At 41.9% G+C, this 23,874-nt stretch overlaps 1 protein-coding gene across 2 annotated transcripts in view; it reads right to left on the bottom strand.

Annotated features, from left to right (window-relative positions):
* TBC1D22A (TBC1 domain family member 22A) overlaps window positions 1-23,874 on the bottom strand; it is a 446,515-nt gene that overhangs the window by 371,466 nt on the left and 51,175 nt on the right. The window lies entirely within an intron of this gene.

The following is a 23,874-nucleotide window of genomic DNA, read 5'->3' as shown; positions in this document are numbered from 1 at the left end:
CACTGTTATTTCTTACCATACATGTTGTATATTAATATGCACAAGAGAGACTTGATGTAGGCTCTACATATACTGATGTTAATTAAAAGATGATAATTAGTAGTAACCCAAACAGCAATGTTTCACTTTCTGATGCTGGAATTTAATCTTAAATTTAAAAAATGTTATTTCCATTTCCAGTCATACTGTACAACTTTATAGATAGGTTCTCTAGAAAACTGTTTCCAAGAGAGCATATCCAACACAGTATATCCAACTAAACCAAATACAATCCACTCTAAAGCCACTGAACATCTATCCAGATATAAGCACTTTCATTATTTTCCTGTACGAATTCTGTGTTTATCTACAAAATGCATGAAAAGTTGTGAAAACAAAAAAGTATGAAAAATATTTAATGACAAGAGATGCATAACAATGCCGGTCAGGAAACCTAAAACTTCAGGATTTAATTATATGCAAGACAGTCTCTTGCTGCTTCTCACTGCAGGCAGAAAGTGAGGATGAAAATCCTACATTATGGCCAAGTGATTAGATTTATTGATTTAGGTTCCACATATAAATATATGCAATTTTTACATTCTAGTCAGTCTTCGAAAACTTCCACCACAAAAATCATAAGAAAACCCAAAAGTACAGAATTATTAGAGGATGGGGACTCTGAGGAGACAATGCAAGTGCCTCTCTAACTGCGACTGCTTATAGCATATTCATGTCTAGAGATGCCCCCCCGGGTTACACAAACCCGACTTACGCAAATCCGCACTTACGGAAAAAGTTCCGTAAGCTAGAAATAGGAGGGTTTTTTGGGCGCAATTGTCAAGTACACGTTTCTGACTTACGCAAAATTCAAGTTATGCAAGGCGTTCCGGAACGGAATGCTTGTGTAAATTGGGGAGCATCTGTATTGTTAAATCACAAGGTTTCTGTCACCACAAGCTAGTGTTGTTGCTTTTTTTAAGAACATAGCTGCGTTCCTGTTGGAGCTTTGTGTTTACTTCCTGTACACAGCTTCCAAGAAGTTTCATAAATGAGTCTTAAAAAGTCATTTTTAATATTCTCTGGATAATTATGGATTTTTTTTAGGTTTTCAGCTTTTAGGGATAGGGAGAATCATAGTTAAAACAGAAATAGCCATATGTTCTCCAGAACTAGCAGTAAGAAAATGATGCCTTTAGTGGGGTGGCTGCCCCACTCCCGGAGAGTGTGGGCTGCAGCAGGCCAGTGCGCCTGCACAGCCAGGCAGCCAATTAGAGAAGGGCTTATTGGGAGCCAATCGGGGCCCAGATTGGAGACAGCCAATCAGGGCCAGGCTCAGCCCTATAAAAAGGCTGCTTGGGGAGAGGAGAGTCAGTCTTGTCCCAGGCCTTCGACAGGGGAAGGTCTGTCTCCAGAGCTGGGAGACTAGCACCATGGACAGTGCAGCACAGTGCTGGCCAGGCTCGGGGATCAGAAGGGAGCTCTAGCCCATACCTAGATGGATTAAGGGGCACTGCCGGAGGGCAGTGGTCCGGAAGAGGACGCTGCGAGCTGGAGAACGATGCAGGCTCAGACGCCAACCAAGGGCGAAAGAATGGGTGGGACACCACCAGGAGAGGGCGCTCAACTGGATTGAGCTAATTCTGAGAGACAACCAGCAGGATGCGCTGGGTGGTGAGTCCCAACCTTGTCACAATGCCCTAAGTACCCGTGCTTGAAATGACTGACGCAACCTTAATATTTCTTAGTTATGTGAACATTTAAAGAGATTTTGTATATTTAAAAAATCCCAAAGTCACTTTGTGCAAAAGTTTTGCATTACTCTTTATGAAACAGACAAGGATTATTTTCCCCCACACACACACATCTGCCACTTAATGGTTTTACTGAATGAGCTGAGTCTTTCCTACTCAAAGCAATTTAAAAAAAAAAAAAAAGCAAGACATCACTCCTATTAGATGTAATGAGATTTTATTTAAAATTTCTTGAGTCACCAATTTAAATTTATAATCTTTGAGAGAGTCTTTTTTTAAACCTTGTGGGCTGAGTTTATTGGCATGGGTAGTGTCCCCTAGAACCAAAACCCTGGAAGGCTACCTTCTGTAACTGGGAGATCTCATGCTTAAATGGCTTCAAGTATCATATCTATGTTGACGATTCACAGATTTCTCTCCACCAGCAATCTCTCTCTTTCAATCATGAATCTTAGCTTGTCTCTAACATCTGTTTGATGTCTTATTGTCAACTAAAACGAATACTAGCAAAACCAAACTCCTGACCTTTCCTCTCAAGCTTTCTCCATTTTCTTCCTTCCCTATTACTGTCAGCAACACCATAAACTTTCCACATAGCTCGGGACTGATGGATATTTGTGACTCCCTCCTCTTCTTTGCTCCACACTTTCAAGCCATATTCAAATCATTCTTATGCCTCTACATGTACAAAATTCCTCCTTTTCTTCTGCCTCCACAGCAAAGTCTCTCATTCAGGCCCTCATATCCTGCCTCACCTATGACAAACACCCTTGTCTCTGGCTTCCCAAACATACCCAGGCACTCTTCATTCCATACAAAATGCACTTGTTAAAATAATCTCCATTATGTGGTTTGATTGCATCTCCCACTCCTCCCGGATTTCGTCCGCTGCCTACCATCTGCTATTGCATCAAGTTGTAATTGCTGGTCCCTTATTTCAAGGCTTATATATAAATCTACTTCTCTACTTATTTTTCTTAGTAAAGCTTCATGTTGCCTTCTGTCTCTTCTGCTCAGCCAGCGTTATTGCCCCCATATCCCATTTGTTGCCTCTTAAACTGTCATCTTTATCCCTTCATTACCTTCTATGTAAGATTCCACCTTCCTGAATTCATTTGTAAGGCCTGTATCTTCACCACTTCGAAATAGCTCTTAAAATCTACTTCTGAAATGGAAAAAATTACTAACGTTTAATAATTGTTGTTCTTAGAGGTGTTGCACATGTCCATTCCACTCTTTGGCCTGGTCTACACTAGGAGGGGGGAGGAACCGAGATAAGTTAGGCAACTTCAGCTACGTTATTCACGTAGCTGAAGTCGATGTACTTAGATCTACTCACTGTGGTGTTTTCACTGCGGTGAGTCGACTCTGCCTGTGCATCTCGCAGTGGCAGAGTACAGGAGTCAACGGGAGAGCACTCGGAGGTCGATTTATCGCATCTAGACTAGACACGATAAATTGACCCCACTAGATCGATCGCTGCCCGCCGATCCAACATACCCTTGGTGTGTGCACACACACACCCCAGTCACCAAAAATTCTTTTCCTCAGTGGTACTTGGGGCAGCTCAAGCACCTGCCACACGCTGCTGGTGTTGGTATAAAGGGCCCAGCTACCTCAAGCCTCCTCAGTTCCTTCTTTCTGGAAACTTCAATGGAGACGGGTAGGAGGGCAGGTCATGGAATGGACGTGTGCAACAGATTTTGAACAACCACCATTACAAAACGTTAGAAACAGTTTTTTCTTTGAGTGATTGCATATGTGCATTCCACTCTTAGTGACTCCCAAGCAGTTAAAAAGGCAGAGGGACCAGAGTTCCTGTTCATACAGACTGCAGTACAGGTTGACCAAAATTGGCATTATCTTTTGAATACTGACTGATGGTATAATGGGAAGAGAAATTAAACACAGATGACCAGGTTGCTGCTTTGCAAGAGTCCGGGATAGGGCTCTGCACTAGGAATGCCATTGAGGATGCCTACAATCCTGTGGAATGGGCAGTCAGTTTGTCTCAGAGAGACACCTGTCGGATTATAATATGTGCAGATACAAGTTACACAATTAAGTTCTCTGTGCAGGACCTTTCATTCTGTCCGCTTTGGCCACGAACAGCTGGATTGACAACTGAAATGGTTTGGTCCTGTCAAGGAAAAAAACAGTACTAACATCCAATATGCATAGCTGTGGTTTAGGGTACAGGCAAGTAAATTGATAGATATGAAAATCTGATGTCACCTTAGAAAGAAACCTTAGATGAGGGCGTAAGTACACCTTTTCTTTAAAGAAGACTGTTGCTTCAGATGTTTGGAGACCCTTCTGGAAGTAGTAATAGCAATTAGGAATCATAGAAAATTAGGGTTGGAAGAGACCTCAGGAGGTCTCAAAGCAGGACCAACACCAACTAAATCACCCCAACCAGGGCTTTGTCAAGCCAGGCCTTCAAAACCTTTAAGGATGGAGATTCTACCACCTCCCTAGGTAACCCATTCCAGTGCTTCACCACTCTCCTAGTGAAAGTGTTTCCTAATATTGAAACTAGACCTCCACCACTGCAACTTGAGACCATTGCTCCTTGTTCTGTCATCTACCACCACTGAACAGCTGAGCTCCATCGTTTTTGGAACCCCCCTTCAGGTAGTTGAAGGCAGTTATCAAATCCACACACACACACTCACACTCACTCTTCTCTTTTGCAGACTAAATAAGCCCAGGTCCCTCAGCCTGTCCTCATAAGTCATGTGTTCCAGCCCTCTAATAATTTTCAGTGCCCTCTGCTGGACTCTTTCCAGTTTGTCCACATCCTTTCCGTAGTGGGGGGCCAAAAACTTGATACAATACTCCAGATGTGGCCTCACCAGTGCTGAATAGAGGGGAATAATCACTTCCCTCAATCTGCTGGGAATGCTCCTACTAATGCAGCCCAATATGCCATTAGCCTTCTTGGCTACAAGGGCACACTGTTGACTCATATCCAGCTTCTCATCCACTGTAATCCCCAGGTCCTTTTCTGCAAAACTGCCGCTCAGCCAGTCAGTCCCCAGCCCGTAGCAGTGCATGGGATTCTTCCATCCTAAGTGCAGGACTCTGCACTTGTCCTTGTTGAACCCCATCAGATTTCTTTTGGTCCAATCCTCCATTTTGTCTAGGTCACTCTGGACCCTATCCCTACACTCCAGCATATATACCACTCCCCCCAGCTTAGTGTCATCTGCAAACTTGCTGAGGGTACAATCCATCCCATCATCCTGATCATTAATGAAGATGTTGAACATACCAGCCCCAAGACAGACCCCTGGGGCACTCTGCCAACTAGACATCGAGGTGTTGATCACTACCTGTTGAGCCTGACGATCTAGCCAGCTTTATATCCACCTTATAATCCATTCGTCCAATCCATACTACTTTAACTTGCTGGCAAGAATACTGTGGGAGACCGTATCAAAAGCTTTGCTAAAGTCAAGGTAAATCACGTCCACCACTTTCCCCATATCCACAGAACCAGTTCTCATCATAGAAGGCAATCAGGTTGGTCAAGCATAACTTGCCCTTGGTGAATCCATATTGACTGTTCCTGACCACCTTCCTCTCCTCTAAGTGCTTCAAAATGGATTCCTTGAGGACCTGCTCCATGACTTTTTCCAGGGACTGAGGTAAGGCTGACTGGTCTGTAGTTCCCTGGATTCTCCTTCTTCCCTTTTTTTAAAAGATGGGCACTATATTTGCCTTTTTCCAATCATCCGGGACCTCCCTCGATCACCAGGAGTTTTCAAAGATAACGGCCAATAGCTCTGCAATCACATTAGCCAACTCCCTCAGCACCCTCTGATGCATTGCATTCAGCCCCATGCACGTGTGCATGTCCAGCTTTTCTAAATAGTCCTTATCCTGTTCTTTCACCACTGAGGGCTGCTCCCCTCCCCCCCATATTGTGCTGCCCAGTGCAGCAGACTGGGAGCAGACCTTGTCTGTGAAGACTGAGGCAAAAAAAAAAAAAAAAAGCACTGAGTACTTCAGCTTTTTCCACATCATCGGTCACTAGGTTGCCTCCCTCATTCAGTAAGGGGCCCACAATTTCCATGACCTTCTTGTTGCTAACATACCTGTAGAAACCCTTCTTGTTACCTTTCACATCACCTGCTAGCTGCAACTCCAATTGTGCTTTGGCCTTTCTGATTACAACCCTGTATGCTCGAGCAATATTTTTATACTCCTCCCTAGTCATCTGACCAAGTTTCCACTTCTTGTAAGCTTTCTTTTTGTGTTTAAGCTCACCAAAGATGTCTCTCTTGTGACAAGCTAGTCACCTGCCATATTTACTATTCTTTCTGAACATCGGGATGGTTTGTTCCTGCACTCTCAATAAGGCTTCTTTAAAATACAGCCAGTTCTCCTGGGCTCCTTTCTCCCTCTTATTAGCCTCCCAGGGGATCCTGCCCATCAAGGAGGGAGTCAGTCTGCTTTTCTGAAGTCCAGGGTCCATATTCTGCTGCTATCCTTTCTTCTTTTTGTCAGGATCCTGAACTCAACCATCTCATGGCCTCTGCTGCCCAGGTTGCCACCCACTTCTACTTCCCCTACCAATTCTTCCCTGTTTGTTTCCCAGGCTTCTTATATTCGTGTACAGACACATAAGATAACTAGCTGATTGCCTTACTTTCGCAGTATGAATCAGGAAGCCTCCCCTGTTGTATCCTCCTCGGTATCTCACTTACCTCAGGGCTTTGGTCTACACGTTAGGAAAACCACCTTCCAGGAAAGGTGTATTAAGGAGCATGTTGGTCCCATAAGTTTAGACAAAACTAAGTTCAACTCTCCAGGGGGAAAGAGGCTTCCTTAGTTGAGGGTACAATCTTTCCAGGCCTTTAAGGAATCTAATTGTCTTGTCATTAGAAAAAACAGAACAGTTATCCACATGAGTGGAAAGCTGATATTGCTGCCAGGTGAACCTTGATAGAGGAAATAACTAAGCCATGCTGTTTCAGATGCAGCAGACAGTCGAATATTTATTGGATGGACGAATGCATTGATGAGACTCCGGTTTGACAAACCCAGATAGAGAACCATTTTAACAAGTAGGTTGCCGTGCTGTTGTAGGGCCTTTCTGCTATCTAGTAAGACCCAGCAAACTTACTCTGAGCAAGCCTTCTCTTTGGGATTTAACTGTGGAACTTCCAAGGCCATTAAATGAACTTCCAAGGCCAAAATGTAAGTTTGGGCAGAGCAGGTAACTGTGGTCCTGAGAGATCAGATGTAACAGGAGTGAGATTGGAGTCACCACTGAGAGGTCCAACAGAATGGAGAACCAGTGTTTGCGAGGCCATGCTGGGGCTATTAATATAACTCAGGCATGGTCCCTCTTGATCTTCAATGGCACTCTGTGTAGGAGTGGGATTGGGGGAGAAAGCAAAATAAAGCTTTCCTATCCAGGGTACCAGGAAGGCTTCTGTGATGGAACCCAGCTGTGGCCTTGTAGAGAGTAGAATTCGTGACATTTTCTTTTGTACTTGTTCACAAATAGGTTTATTTGGGGACTACCCCATTGCTGGAAAATGCATCTGACTACATCCACGTGAAAAGAGTACTTCAGGTAACTGAGAGAGACCTGCTCAGGCAATCTACTAGCTCATTCTGCACCCCTAGAAGATGCCTTCAGGTTGATTGAATGGACTATACAAAATTCCCATTGGTGAATTGCTTTCTGACACAGGAAGAATGATTGAGCTCCACCCTATCTGCTGAGGTAAAATATCACTGCGATGTTGTCCATAAGAACAAACAGGTTTCTCCCCCAATATGAGGTAGGAAAGCCTGACAGGCAAGACTAATCTCCCTGAGCTCTCTCTGACACGGATATGAAGAACGGGCTTCATAGAGGACCAAAGAACCTGAGTTCAGAAGAGCCCAAGGTAAGCTCCGCACCCTAAGATGGACACATCTGAGACCAAAGTCATCGACAGTTGAGGGTGGAAGAATGGAACACTTACACAAATGTTGAGGGCAGAAGAAGGGAATGCTTGCACAAATGTTGAGAACTCAACCACCAATTCAGTGAAATTAGAACACACGAAGGTAGCATGAGCACAGTGTCCAGATGCAGACAACTTGACAAGGTACATTGAGGCCAGCCATGTCCGAAGGGGTCTAAGGTACAGCCTTATGTGTTGTACTATATATATGTGCACAAGGCCACATGCTCTAGGAGCCTCATACAATTTAGGATGTTTGTGATTGGATGAATCCCGAGTCTGTCACGCCTAGCATCTTCTGGGAACATGTTTTTAAATTTCAGCATGGAGTCCCATACTCTGACACCATACCTGGCCAAAAGTGCATGATGGTTTGCAATCCTGAACTGCAGCCACCCAGTAGAATAAACTTTCCTACCAACAAGTCTAACTTATTTGAGTCTTTTGACTCTGGGACTGTGCCATGATGTCCCTGCCTTTCCTTCTTACTGGCAGCAGATACCACCAGGGGCCCCAGAGAGGGATGGGAGTAAAGACACTCATAACCTGGGCTCGACCCTTTGAAGTTGGGGGGGGGGGGGGGAGGAAGGATGCAGGTGTCTGTCACAGTCACTCTGGAAAGACCTCCAGTAGCTAAAAATACTGAGCAAGTAGAGAGAGGATTCTTATTTTCTCCACCTGTAGGCCCAAACTTAAGGCAACCCTCTAATGATTCCTAGTGCACCTTACAGTCATCTGGGGGAAGCAACATGCCTGCCCCCAACCCCCAATTAGGGTTGGAAGAGACCTCAGGAGGTCATTTAGTCCAACCCCCTGCTCAAAACAGGACCAACCCCAACTAAATCATCCCAGCCAGGGCTTTATCAAGCCAGGCATTAAAAATCTAAGGACAGAGTTTCCATTATATCCTTTCCTAATCCATCTCAGTAACTACCCCTTTTACTGATGTCTTCCCTACAGAGATCCAATCTAACTCTTCCCCCAGTATACCATTGCTCCCTCAATTCTCCCCTGCACCACGTGTGTCCTCTTACCTGTTGCTCCCACTTTCAGCTCCTATTTCACTCTATGTCCACATCTGTTTGAGCCATGTGACAGAGGGCTAGGTATGAAAACCTGAGTCAGCACTCTGTTCACAGCAGCTCCAATCACGCATAGCAGATTGCAGTGGATGAGGCAGACCTGTGTCTAATTTGTGGGTGGGGCAGGGCAGAAAGGCTAATTAAGCCATTAGCCAGAGCCCACAAATGGGCACAGGAAGTGAAAAAGGGGAAAGCAGGCAGTGAGAGGGAGAGAGAGATTGCTCTCCCCCTGCTTGTAAAAGCGCTAGGTATGCTGCAAAGGTGGTGAGACTCAATTATAAATAAACTGCACAGGGTGTTGAACCAGCACAAGCGTCTCTGCGTGGTTTGTAGACAGAGACAGAAACAGGACTGAGGAGGCTCTGTTACAAGCCTGCTTTATTTTCTCACTCTTTGCCTTTGCTGGGCTAGAATATCAAGTACTCAGTATATCAACTTACATTTTTGAGTACTTGATTTTGCAAATTTAACATTCATTAAATGTAGTTTATGATGCAATTCAAAATATACACTAGATTAAGTCAAGCTTTGTTTATGCCTTTTGATTACCTACTTTTTATTTAATAACAAGGGGACCAATGGGAAAGTTATAATCAGTCACAAAACTGAAGGTAAGAAAGCGTTAGTGTGTCAAAGAAAAAGATGAAATGGGGGGAGGGGAGAGAAGTAATTTTTCCACAACTATGTCAAACTGAAACCCAGATATTGACATTGTGTGTTAAAATCTTAACATGTTGACAACATAGATGCTCAAATAACAATAGTGTATCCTACAAACTTTCAAGAATACGTATGAGGTGAAGAAATATGATTTTACACATCTTGAGGCTTAAAATTTTGTAATTTTGAAACTGCAAAAACCATTGAAGAGGACTTTTTTTCAAGCAGTTAATAATTTTGATCTTATGAAAGTTAATTTATGTCCTTACACTTGCAGCACAGATATTGGATATTTGATTGTAGTTTAGGAGTTTTTACATGTGCAAAATCTCAGTCAAATTATGCTACATATCTTATCTGAAAGACACTGACTCCTTCATTTGGCTGGATATATGAAATGTAAAGAGTTATTTTTCCTAACATGCTGTGGTTCAATCGTTTTCTCCTTATTCTTGGACTGAAATGTGTATGTAATTTTTTGTAATGATTGGAGAAAATATTCCATCGTAAACAGGAAAAGGTGATTGTAATACAACAAAAAATTGGTATGTTAACTCTAGCATAAGCATACAATCTGAAATGGCATTTAATTCTTGTTTTGTTTTAAAATGACTCCGCTAAAAAAAAAAAAATCTAGTGTCCCTTTACAAAACATTTTACAACTTATGCAAAGTATAGTACTGTAGTACACTTTAATTTTTTTCCCTAAAATTATAAACGTTTAGAAGGCATTTTGTTATAACTGGCATCCCTTTTCAAAAAAGGGAACATAATCTACTGAATGTTATGTGGTACACAAAATGTAAAATCAAACAAAAGTAACTTCTGGTATATAAATTGGCAAGTACTACCAGCTGAAATTGAGTATTTACAGTTAGTTTAAAAATCCTGTTGCAACCAAAAAGGCAACGAAGTCATTCCTACTGAACTGAATGGTAAAGCAAGATCATTCCAAAAATATTAGAGTCCAAGTCTAGAAAGTCTTACCTATGGAAGTGACCCTTACTCACAAAGTAGTTCATCTGACTTCAATAACACTGTATATAAAGGCCCTTTACAACAGGGTCTGCAGGAGTGTACTCTTAATTTTACTAGCATTACTTTTAGTGTTAATCTCAAATAGCCAGTAGCAGCTCCTCTATTTATAAACAATATCATCCCTAATTAAAGTTAACCAACTCCCTATCATGTATCCTGCATGTATTGATCACTAAGGTGAAGTATTTATGTTAAATGTAAAGTAATATAGCAGTAACCTTATGACTACATCCCACTTATAAATGTAATTATTTAATACAGTCAATGAGCTAAGTCAGAAAGCAATTTGAATCCATACGATCAAACTGGATGTACGATATCATATTGGAGACTGAACTTTAGTCTGTTGGGAAATTATTTGTGCATAACATTTGTAATTTCTCTGGTCAGGAAACAAAGTATATTCATAAAGTATACTAGGAATAAAAGGACAATATTTAAAAGTAATACATTCTGTAAAAGGAACCCTGTTCATTTTTATAGGATACTGAATAATTAAACCAGTAGAAAAGGAACTGCTAATTAAAACTTCTTTATAATGAAGGAAGCAATACAAAAATACCTATAGAAAAACTCCTCTAGTATTAGTATTAGTATTAGTATTTAGTATCAATCCACACAAGCGGTCCATTTCCTGGACACTACTGTGCTAATAAGCGATGGTCACATCAATACCACCCTATACCGGAAACCTACTGACCGCTACACTTACCTACATGCCTCCAGCTTCCATCCAGGACACACCACACGATCCATTGTCTACAGCCAAGCTCTAAGATATAACCGCATTTGCTCCAATCCCTCGGATAGAGACAAGCACCTACAAGATCTCTATCAAGCATTCTTAAAACTACAATACCCACCTGCTGAAGTGAAAAAACAGATTGACAGAGCCAGACGAGTACCCAGAAGTCACCTCCTACAAGACAGGCCCAACAAAGAAAATAACAGAACACCACTAGCTGTCACCTTCAGCCCCCAACTAAAACCTCTCCAGCGCATCATCAGAGATCTACAACCTATCCTGAAAGATGATCCTTTACTCTCACAGATCTTGGGAGACAGACCTGTCCTCGCTTACAGACAACCCCCCAACCTAAAGCAAATACTCACCAGCAACCACACATCACTGAACAAAACCACTAACCCAGGAACCTATCCTTGTAACAAACCCCGATGCCAACTCTGTCCACATATCTATTCAAGTGACATCATCATAGGACCTAATCACATCAGCCATACCATCAGGGGCTCGTTCACCTGCACATCTACCAATGTGATCTATGCCATCATGTGCCAGCAATGCCCCTCTGCCATGTACATTGGCCAAACCGGACAGTCTCTACGCAAAAGAATTAATGGACACAAATCTGACATCAGGAATCAAAATACTCTAAAACCAGTGGGAGAACACTTTAACCTGTCTGGTCATTCAGTGACAGACCTGCGGGTAGCTATATTACAACAGAAAAACTTCAAAAACAGACTCCAAAGAGAGACTGCAGAGCTAGAATTGATATGCAAACTAGACACAATCAACTCCGGTTTGAATAAGGACTGGGAATGGCTGAGCCATTACAAACGTTGACTATCTCCCCTTGTAAGTACTCTCACACTTCTTATCACACTGTCTGTACTCGGCTAGCTTGATTATCACTTCAAAAGTTTTTTTTTTTTTTTTTCTCTTAATTAATTGGCCTCTCAGAGTTAGTAAGACAACTCCCACCTGTTTATGCTCTCTGTATGTGTGTATATATATCTCCTCATTATATGTTCCATTCTATATGCATCCGAAGAAGTGGGCTGTAGTCCACGAAAGCTTATGCTCTAATAAATTTGTTAGTCTCTAAGGTGCCACAAGTACTCCTGTTCTTCTTTTTTCTAGTATTAGACACATCTTCCTTAACTCACACTCAAGAATTTTATACTTGAGGGGTAGCCAAACCACAAGGAACACACATCTTGGCTGTCCAAATTGTTTCAGATGTCACTCTGCACACTAAAACTAGTGCTGTATTTTAGGGTTCTTATCCCTAATCTCAGGCTTTAGCCTCTCAATGATCACACATGATCTAAACCTTCTACTTTATTTACTTTTTAAGAAACTTAACTTTAAAAAAAATCAGCTTTGCCATCATCTTATATTTTTTCTTAAACTACAATAATATTACCGTAGAACCTCAGAGTTATGAGCTGACCAGTCGACCACCACCTCATTTGGAACCAGAAGTACGCAATCAGGCAGCAGCAGAGACAAGTAGGGGGAGCAAAGACAGTACAGTACTGTGTTAAATGTAAATTACTAAAAAAATAAAGGGAAAGTTTAAAAAAAGATTTGACAAGGGAAGGAAACTGTTTCTATGCTTGTTTCATTTAAATTAAGATGGTTAAAAGTAGCATTATTCTTCTGCATAGTAAAGTTTCAAAACTGTATTAAGTCAATGTTCAGTTGTAAACTTTTGAAAGAACACCCATAACTTTTTTTTCCAGATTTGCAAACAACCTCCATTCCAGAGGTGTTCATAACTGAGGTTTTTACTGTAACACGGCTTTGATGACCATTAAATATACTGCAACCAAAATGTTTCCAGGTCACTTAAATCTATGATATCAAGTCAACCTTCACCCCATCTCCAAAAAGATATACAAATTTGATGCCGTATATCTGGCCTTCGCAGCTCCCCACAGGAGACCCCGAGGTCGTATTACACACCTCCAGGCCTGCCAAAAGAAGCCTCACAAAAGCAGCCAACCAGAGCCCAGCAGGGTCCAGTAAAAAGAAGGCTGAGCCACAGAAGACCTGCCAAATGAGGTTGACAACCTACAAGGGGGTGCCACAAGCAGGAAAAGGCCTGCAGTACTATACGCAGCAGCAGAAGGTGCTCAAGAGATGAGTATTCTCTGTCATATACGGGCAAAGGAAAATCAGAAGATGAAGAGAAGAAAGGAAAGGAAAAGAAAGATGCTCTGTTATTGTCAGACATGAGTGGTTGAACAGTCGTTACACTAAGCTGGCAGGCAGACCTGTCTATGGTGGACAGGAACTTCCTGGTATACAAACGTTCAGTTAGTATGAACACTAGGCACTAGCGATGACATCAGTTTGAGAGGTAAAGTTTCTCTCTCAATCCAAGCAGCAGGTTCAGACAAGACAGCATCAGATGAGCAGATGGAGAGTACACACAGACTAACTAGGGTACATTGCCAAACCCCAAGAGACATTATGGGGTGAGGCTCAGTTGGCTTCACATCCATTAGACCCACAACTTAAAGCAGACAATAAGAACAGCAAAGGAAAGGGACAGATATTAAAGTAAACAAAGGCCCCTTGCCTTGACTTGTTTTGGGTTTTATATCTTTCCCTCATCCATGTTTTAGTCATCAGCCATCACACAGCCATGGAAGATTCAAGCAGTCCCATTCACACAACTCTCAAAAATATCAAGGCCTTGACTGATCTGGAAACTATTAAAATTTTGTATAGTCCAAGCACATGCTATCTATGCACTTAAAAGAAGTCCTAAGTCTGAAAACAATCCCATGCTGAATACTAGCCTCTGAAGACATCAGACTCTCTCAAGATGACTAGCTCAGGAAATAAGGCATTCCCACAATTCCAAGGAAATTATCTGCAAGTTTAAACCATTATAGTCTCTCTGAACAGGCAAGATCCATGAGCAGGTGGATCTACAAGGCCCTCATCACCTCCCATTTTTGATTACTGAAACCTCCTCCTCTGGCCCTTCAGTCTTGTTGCCTAATCTATTAATTGTGTGTTGATTACTTCTGAATTCCCAATTAACACTGAGGTTTCATAGGTTCTAGTCCTGAGATCAGGCCCAGTATTAGAATTACTGTTTAGTTGAGAACCCTAATGTGCATAAATTTGTGATGGTTTTATTAATACAGTTAGCAAAGATACCAATACTCCAACCCCAGCAAGATAGAGATATTATACAATATGCATCCACATACTCACACCATCCTTTGCAGAACCATCAGTCATCATTCTTGCATTTCCCAAGAACTACATCTCTCAAGGCACACAGCCTGGGATACAACTTTTACAGTGTATTACGCTAACACTCCTATGCACCCTCTTCCCTATCAGTATTTCCTCACCCTACTAACATTGGGGTGCCCTTCTCCCATAGCTTACTAATCCTTTTACCTCATTCATTAGAATATATGTCCATTAGTTACCATGGCATTCTCATTGCCAGACATCTGCTTAAGTTCTTAATTTAAAATATCCCTGATATAAACTAGCATCTTTTGGTTATCTGCCAGCAGTTTAGTCTGTCTTGTATCTTACAGTCTAGGGTTACTCCTGATTCACTTATGCCAAGGCTTTTTGGACATTCTACCTTATTCATTTAGCTCAGCTATTGTCTGACAGGCCTTGAGATTGTCGGCTCACTGCATCACTGCCTTAACTTATACCTATACCTTACCTATAGGCTATAGTCTTAATTTTCTGTGAAACATCACCAAGCCCATACACATGTTAATCACCTAGTTTAATCCACCCTCCACCGAACAGTGATTCCCGAATAGTGATTCCAACCTTTGTTTTCCATTTGTCAACATCCACAAGCATCTCTGTCGTGGTCTTCCACTATTCCATGCAACTACAGACCCCCTCCACGCCCAAAGTAAGTTTGTAAAGCTACTAACTATACTGTCCGTCATCAGATCCATCAATACCCACCCTTCTACTGCAATACTTACAGGAAAAAATATTCAAGTTCATAAAAGATAGATATAGGTACCCATGCTATATTCTAGGAATCTGTCCAACAGGTTAACATACAATAATACAAAAGGACTGCCCATGAATACAGTGACCCAGCCCACAGCCCAATCCTGCCTGAAAAGTCTGGGTAAAGAGAAAGAAAACATGGGTGTGCAGTGTCCCAATAGGTCAGCAAATCAGGGTTCCAGCAGGAATGAGAGGAAGAGAAGGGTTCCAGAACAGGGAACTGAGGAGCCCTCACAAGGAACAGCCTGCCTGCAGTTCCCTCTCATTTATACCAAAGGAGCTCCTGCTCAAGTGACTCTGCTGATCAAAAGCATTGCAATATGTCATGGGGAGAAAAATGTTCTCTCAAGTAACCAGATCCCAAATCATTTAGGGCTTTAGACATTAGAACCTTGACTTACACCCAAAAGCTTGTTAGAAGCCAGTGCAGATCCGGGGGTGCTAGTAAAATGTGCTCCCAACACACAATTCCACTTAATAAGCAGGTCTCAGCATTCTATACTAGCTTCAGCTTGGGAACGGTTCCACGGTGCACAGCACCTGACGCAGGATGGGTACACAGACAGTGGAAACTGTCAATAGCTAATTTATTTTACCTATTTGTTTTTGTTTTGATACAGGATATAAATCAAGTTAGACTTAAAACCACCAAATTGTGCACACAGCAGGTCAGATCCTCATACAGGGTAAGTTGGCATACCTCCATTCAAATCAAGCGACCTACACATATTTACAGCAGCCGATGATTTGGCCCAGCAAGGGTACGCAAGCACAAATCCCTGTCACTCTTCATTTTGTCTTAAGTTAGAACTCTTCAGGGCAGGACAATGTTGGTAAAGCAATTACCAATGAGTAAGTTGGTCCTATCGAATAAATTCTCATTTATACTACTACTTTTTGAATTATATTTTAAATGCTTTATTTGTATTCATACAGGCTAGATTTTTTTTTCTTTTTAAAAGAAGAGTTTAAGTGACTCCACATACTTTGCTAGGTTAGCCCCTCCACTTGAAAAGGGAAGTTCTCTATTCACTGTTAGCGAGTGGATTTGTCAAGCCCCAATTATAACCCTTCTCACTTCTGTATTACTTCTAACTTAAAGAAATTCTCCTTTGAGACTGAAATTTTCCATGCTTGATCTCTTCCCAGAGGTGATTTGAAGAAATTCGCTGCAATCTTTTTAATGTGCTTAAAATGGTCTTTTTGCATTATATAACTAAATTGCCACTTCCCCCAGCCCCCACACAATAACTCAGTAACAGCTGAACTTTGAAACGTAGCTTATAAGAGGCTCTATTGAAGAGTAATTCCATGACCTAGTTTGAAAATTTGAGCATCCAAAAAAAACTGTCCTGGAGACATGCAGCAGAAAACTAAGATTGGGATTTCACAATTCAAAAGAACTGTGTATGTATTTTCCCAGAAGCTTTCACCTTAGCTCTTTGAGCTAGCCACAGCATGTTTAAGAAAGGGAAGCGTGTGCAGGAGGTTCACAGATGTGGAAGGGGCCTGTATAGTTTCTGATAAATATTGGAACTTTTGCTTGGCGGAAGTACATCCTAATGCCAAACCTTTGGGCTCTGTATATACAATGGCCACAACTGAAAATGTCAACATTTGTGCACTTTTACCATACAAAATACTAGTGTAGTAAATCTAGGTCAATGCCAACTTTTCATATAGCAACCTCTGTACTTCTGGAGTGTTGGAGAAGTTCTGAATGTTTTTGTTAAGTATATGATGCTATTTCAACATGATGCATTACACTGTGCATAGAGAGAGAATGTAGGGTTTAGATATTGTCTGGTAGAATGGAGGATCTTTAATAGTATGCAAAGAATATACATTGGGAGGGTCTGGTCCAAATTATTCAGCTTTTTGAAATTCTACTTGCTGGGAGGAAGCGTATAATTTACATAGTTTGCACATTTGTGCTCCGTTTGGCCAGTATATAATGTAACTAATTCCTACATGTATAATCCTCTTCCATATAATTGTTTATGGATGTTTAATCAGGATGTCTTTTGAAGACACTTCACTGAAGTTTGTCCATTACAGGTACATCTATTTGTTTCTCATTACTCTGCACAATGAGGAGTGTGTTTGAACTGTAACCAAAGGAAATTAACTGTTAATTTGATTTTAAAACATCCGGTGATCCAGTAAGTTTTAACCATTGTGTTGCAACTTTAACACATCTATAACTATGTGCCTGATCAGCAAGAGCATGAAACAAAGGTGGAATTTGAGTATCTTGGAATATTCCAGTGGTGTCTTACCTCCTTTATTTTTCTCTCTCTCTCTCTCTCTCTCTCTCTCTCTCTCACACACACACACACACACACACACACACACACACCCAGGAAATTAAAGTTAAATGCAAAATGTCATACCACCACAGAAATAAAGTTGGAAATTTGAAATCACAACAAGTCAGGCAATATAAAAAAAATAGTACCACAAACATTAACTCGGTGAGGTTGCATTAGCGGAGTGTGTTGCTGTTTTATCGTTAAAATGTTTAGCTTAATACTGTACTCCTTAGGTTGTTCTACAATTAATCAAGCATGCAGGGTATACAACATGGTCAATTTAAATGTTTCAGGAAAAGCAAACTGCTGAACTGCCTACAAGACCATGTTCCTAGCAATAAAACAAAAAAACTTCAACTTAAAAAAAAAAAAAGCTACTAAAATGATTTGAGCTAAACTTCACCAATCATGTTTTTGTTTTATTGCATCCCAGCCCTACGTGCCTCTACTTTGTCTATTTAGACTGAAAGCTCTTTGGGGAAGTGACTGTAGGCACTCAAGTCCCATTGACTTTCAAACGGGGCTTCATCTAATTCCTTAAGCTCTACCAGCTCCTGTTAGGGTCACTCCCCTAACTCAACTTCAATCAGCCCTTGCCCCCTCTCTTCAGACTCTTGTTCCCCACTCCTTTCCAGTGCTCGTCTCCCAGCCTTTATCCCCATTCACTGTGGGGCTGTCTCACTCCCCATATTACCAAAATTCCTCCCCTGCATTGGCTATTAGACAACAGATTTTGATGTGTCTTCAAAACCTTGAATAGTGGCTGATAAATAGCATCATGCATAGAAACAGTACAGAACCACAATTACAAATCACAAGAATTGAGAATCATTAAAAGGAAAACAGAGTAATCAAAATATTTGCACAGGAACCTGTTAGGGGAAAACTGAATTTTTTTTATTCTTCCCTCCAAAAGAAGACTAGAGATAGCACACTCGGTGTCTTCCATATTGCACTCCTGAAGTTTAAATTAATAAATGTAACTGCTGTATCAAGTTCATGTTCTTCTTAGCACCTGCAATTTATAGGGATTGGAAGAGGGTGATCTGGACATCTGCAAAGTTATAGTACTCAAGATGAGGAATTACGAGGGCCTAATGTGAATTTTTAGTGTAGATCCACAGTCTGATTTCAGAAGCATCACGGAATTTGAACACATGAGTTAAGGGACAGGGAAAAGTCAAATCTGACCCCCATGTCAGAGGTCTGAGTGAAGGATAGTGTCATCTGTGCTGTTTTCACTGCGGGAACAGGTAGAGGAGTGGGACTCATTTAGGAAGAAACTAAGGAGCTCAGTTTTAGTCATGTTAAATGTAAGTTGACGGGGACATCAAAGAGGGCCTGTTAGAGTCCTAGAGGAAAAAGATGGTAATTGATGGGAGATCACCCTGAGAGACGATCTACAGAGAAAAGAGGAAAGGACCCAGGGCAAAGGGAAAGGACCCGAGAGATACCCACAGAGATTGGGAGAGAATCCACTGCAAGATACTGAAGCAGCAAGCAGAAAAATAAGACAACCTGAAGAAAGTAACAAAAGCCACGAGAAAACAAGACCTCACTGAGGGTGTGATCAGTATCAGAAGCAGTAGTGAGATCAGAATACAGACAAATTAGGGCAGGGACTGACTGTCAAGAACAGTTTCAGTGAAGGCATACAGGGTAGAAGTCTGACTGGACACGCTCCAAGAGAACTGAAAGATAGAAACTTTAGATGATGAAAAAGAGAACAGAAATAGGCTAACAGCCGGAAGGGTGGGTTAAGGTTTTCTTTGTTTTTGAGACAGGCAGAGAATGCCTTAACATGAAGATCCTCAGCTGATCACCATAAGAAAAGAACATTCTGAAGGGCACTAGCACTACAGGAGTTTAGTCTGCCTGCAGCTTAAAGGGTCAAAAAACTTTGAGATCCAATAATAGGACTCCACCTTAAATGGCATTTTTAGAAAAAAGGATTTACTATAATCTAATTGAGAGATTATTAATTTATTCATTACAGTTTTAACACATGCACGAACAGAGATAGCCTAGTAATATTTCCTAACAGCAGCAGGAACCCTTAGCTTCATTTAGAAGCAATTTAAAAACAAAAGCCAAGAGCAGCAACTATTGAGAGAGATTGTAAGACTGAAAATGAAGGACCAATGAAGTAATAAATTAGATATCAATATCCAGCTGCGGGAGGTTTCAGTTACATACAAGACTAGACGTCAGACAAATTTTAGCAATCTAGCACTGAAAGGTAAAACTGAATAGCACCAACACACACCTTTATGGAGCCCTCAAGCCCAAAAAGGCAGCCATCCAATCAGAACAAGTAACGGCAAAAGTAAGTTTGTGACATCAAGAACTGCTTCAGAAATGCTCATTTTACTTCGTCTATGTACAGAGAATGAAGAAACAAAATTCTCCCTTAACTAAACATGACTACATCTGTAAAAAGAGTTTTTTGGAATCTAACTGTGAGCTTCAGAGTTAGTTTGATGAAGAATGAAGGCTCTCGGGCTTCAAAAAGAAAGTGATCTCCAACTGTGCTTCCTACTGTTCCATTAGTCATTTTGGACTATTTATTGTTTACCTGTTCCAATCTCTCTTGTATATTAGCATTCTGGTTTAAAGAAACAGATTGTATGCATCAGTTTATAGATTTTTCCTGCTAACATTTATTAAAAACTCATTGCGTTTTTTTGCTACAATACACTAAATACATACTAATTTAGACAAAACTATAAAATAGAAAGTACTGTACATAAAACAAAACAAGTTGAAATAACTTGAAGAGTTATGCTGTTTTTAATGCTTTGTTTAGTAATTAGAAAATGCAAAATCAGAATAAATATTTTAAAAAACACTTAGGCCTAGTCTACACTGAAAATTAGCCAGTTTAACTATGCCACTGAGGGATATGAAAATCCACACCTATGAGCAATGTAGGTAAGTCAATCCAAATTCCCATATTAGACAGCAATAGGTCTATGAAAGAATGCTCCTGTCAACTCGCGCTACCTCTCAGAGAAATGGATTACTTACACCAGGAGTAGGCAACCTATGGCACGCGTGCCAAAGGCAGCACGCGAGATGATTTTCAGTGGCACTCACACTGCCTGGGTCCTGGCCACCGGTCCGGGGCTCTGCATTTTAATTTAATTTTAAATGAAGCTTCTTAAACATTTTAAAAACCTTATTTACTTTACATACAACAATAGTTTAGTTACTATATTATAGACTTCTAGCAAGAGACTTTCTAAAAATGTTAAAATGTATTACTGGCATGCGAAATTAAATTAGAGTGAATAAATGAAGACTCGGCACCCTGCTTCTGAAAGGTTGCTGACCCCTGACCTACACCAATGGGAGAACCCTTCCCATCCACGTAGGTAGTGTCTACACTAAAGTGCTAGAACAGTGGAGCAGGTGTGCAATGTTAGCATTTCAAGTGCAGAAAAGCCCTAAAACACCAAAACAATGTTTTTATTAAGAACATACCTAGCAAAAAAAGTTCCTCCTGAACTTCGTAGCATGCTAGCAGAGAAGTCTGCATGGCCATATTGCTACTGCCTATTCCATTGATAAATAAGACTCCAGCAGTTAGGATCAACCTTGCTAGGTTTGGCAAAAACAGATCCGTCCATTATAAACTTGTTCCTAACGAGAACTTCAAATATTAGGATGATGGGAACTCATGAACATTGGATACCATTACAAATAATCAGACCAAACTTAACTGGGGGGAAAGAATATCTTAAGTTCCAATATTCAATCTCATTTTTCAGACAGATTTTCAAACACATCAAAGACGCTTATAATGTTAAAAGAGAACATTTGAAGAGTCTTTTTAGATTGTAAAACTTCTCACATTTTTGCATAAAAACATTACAAAAATTGTTCACTACTATGCTTTTCAAAAGTTATTTTGGAATCAGAATTATATGGCTGTCAGCTAGGTTTTTAGATTGTTACAAGGGAGCAAAAAGCAGCCCTTAGTTTCTAATGGTTGCTGCAAACTGACCTCTGAGGTCTCTACTGCCCTTGCATACATGGAAGAAAATGTGCTTTATTGTATAATGTTTCTCCAGTAAGACCATGTAAGCATGTAGAGTAAATTGAATAGTGAACTAGAGCAGTGGTTCTCAAACTTTTTTTTCCGCGGACCACTTGAAAAATTGCTGAGAGTCTTGGCGGACCACTTAATGATCTTTCAAAATGTTGTTTGTACTGTTAGCTAACTATTGTAAAGTACTTTGGATAAAAGTGCTATACAAAAAGACCCTTAATAATAAACAATGTATTTTTGTTCTACAAATAAAAGCACACAACTCATTTTAATATCAGTAGTCTTACCTTTCAAATGTAATGGATTTGCCCTCTGTCCCCCGCTGCAGCAGCCCCCGAGCTGGGGCTGGGAAGGAGGGGGGGGGTCTCTCCTCCGCCACAGCAGCCCCCAAGCTGGGGCTGGGAAGGAGGGGGGGGTCTCTCCTCCGCCACAGCAGCCACAGAGCTGAGGCTGGGAAGGAGGGGGGTCTCTCCCCAGCAGCCGCAGCCCTGAAGCTGGGGAAAGTCGCCTCTTTCTCTAGCCGCCGCAGCCCTGCACATCCCAAATTCCTCCCACCCCCTCTTCTCACCCCACTGTCCCCTCCCACCTACCCCCTATTCCCCTCAAGGTCACCACCTCACCTTACATGTGCATCTTCTCCAGGGTCCAGGTACCTAATTAGTGGAGCCATGCCTGCGCAGCTCCACTAGTTAGGTGGCTGGCCCTTCATTCTCTTGTGTGCAGCCGCCCAGGCGCGCACCTTAGAGGGAACTATCTGCAGACTACCTGAATGAAGCTCCTGGACCACTGGTGGTCCACGGACCACAGTTTGAGAACCTCTGAACTAGAGTATGCCCACCTACAAGTTTAACTTATTTTATATGTGAGAGAGTGAGCGTGCTTTGGGTACCTTGAACCTTCTCAACCACAAGAGAAGAGAAGTATAGCTCAATATCTTGGGGTGGGCCTGTGCATAATAAATATTTTTGAGGAGAGATTATTCAACTAAATGAGGGTTCTAAAACCAGTTAAATTCCTATCTCCCAGAGGACTGCGTGAATTGCAGAGCTTTATGTAACTTTCTTGGTCTTTTCCTCATCACAGAATCCACAGCACTGACGTAAGAACTGGACAGAAGTAGCCATCCCTTCTTTCCCTCCACAATTAAGATAAGACTTCTGCTAGGAAATTAACTAACCTAATAGGTCAGTGCTGCTTTTACCATCTTCTACTTTGTCATCCTTCTCTTTCCCCAAGTGATCCATTTCCTCTGCCTCCATGGACTTCCCTTTTTTATACTCTTCTGTTTTTTATTCTCCTCTCTCCTCTTTGAAAAGTAGCATCTGCTCCTCCTGCTTTCATACTTAAACCTTCTGGGCCATCCTCCTACTTTGTCTCACATTAATTGTTACTGTCCCTTTTGCACAAATCAGGATTCTGTGCAAAAACATATCCAGTGTGCATAAAACTGCAACTTTTGCATGCACACTGGACATTTTATGTAAACCAAAATGTATACATATTTAATAGATGAAATAAGTAAGTGGCAGTTTTGGCACCAACCTCACTGGGGCCAAGATTTCACACAATATTCTTAATTTAAGTCACTTCTCATCCAAATCTGGATTGGAATGCATCTTAGTGCAGTAAAAATGCTGCCTGTCTGAGATTCCCCTCCTTGTTCAGAGGTTGGTATAGGGTTACCATACGTCCGGCTTTTCGGCAACCAAACCCCCGTCCGGGGGGAATTGCCAAAAAGACAAACATGTCCGGAAAAAATACCTTCCGGGCACTTCCCCTCCCGTGGCTGCTCTGCTCCTCCCCTCTCAGACTTCGGCTCTGTTTAAGAGCCAAGCTGTCCGAGCCAGCGCTACCGGCTTCGGGCAGCCCCCCTTACCTCTGGACCCCAGCCGCCGGCCAGGCACTTCCCCTCCCCGGCTCCAGCTGCTCTGCTCCGGCGGCGCAGGGTCCGGAGGCAAGGGGGGCTGCCCAAAGCCGGTAGCGTTGGCTTGGACAGCTTGGCTCTTAAACAGAGCCGAAGTCTGAGTCCGGGGAGGAGCAGAGCAGCTGGAGCTGGGGAGGGGAAGTGCCCGGCCGGGGACGCAGGGTCCGGAGGCATAGGGGCTGCCCAAAGCCCGAGTGCTACCGGCTTCATGGTTTGCTGGGCAGCCTCCAGACCCTGCGCCCCCGGCTGGGCACTTCCCCTCCCGGGCTCCAGCTGCGCAGGGGAAGCGCCGGCCGGGGGTGCAGGGTCTGGAGGCTGCCCGGCAAACCGTAAAGCCGGTAGCGCG

The sequence above is a fragment of the Malaclemys terrapin genome, chromosome 1, assembly GCF_027887155.1.
Source record: "Malaclemys terrapin pileata isolate rMalTer1 chromosome 1, rMalTer1.hap1, whole genome shotgun sequence".
In the NCBI taxonomy this organism is placed as follows: domain Eukaryota; kingdom Metazoa; phylum Chordata; order Testudines; family Emydidae; genus Malaclemys; species Malaclemys terrapin.
Note: the sequence above shows the minus strand (reverse complement) of the source record. Positions and strands in the feature narration are given on the sequence as shown.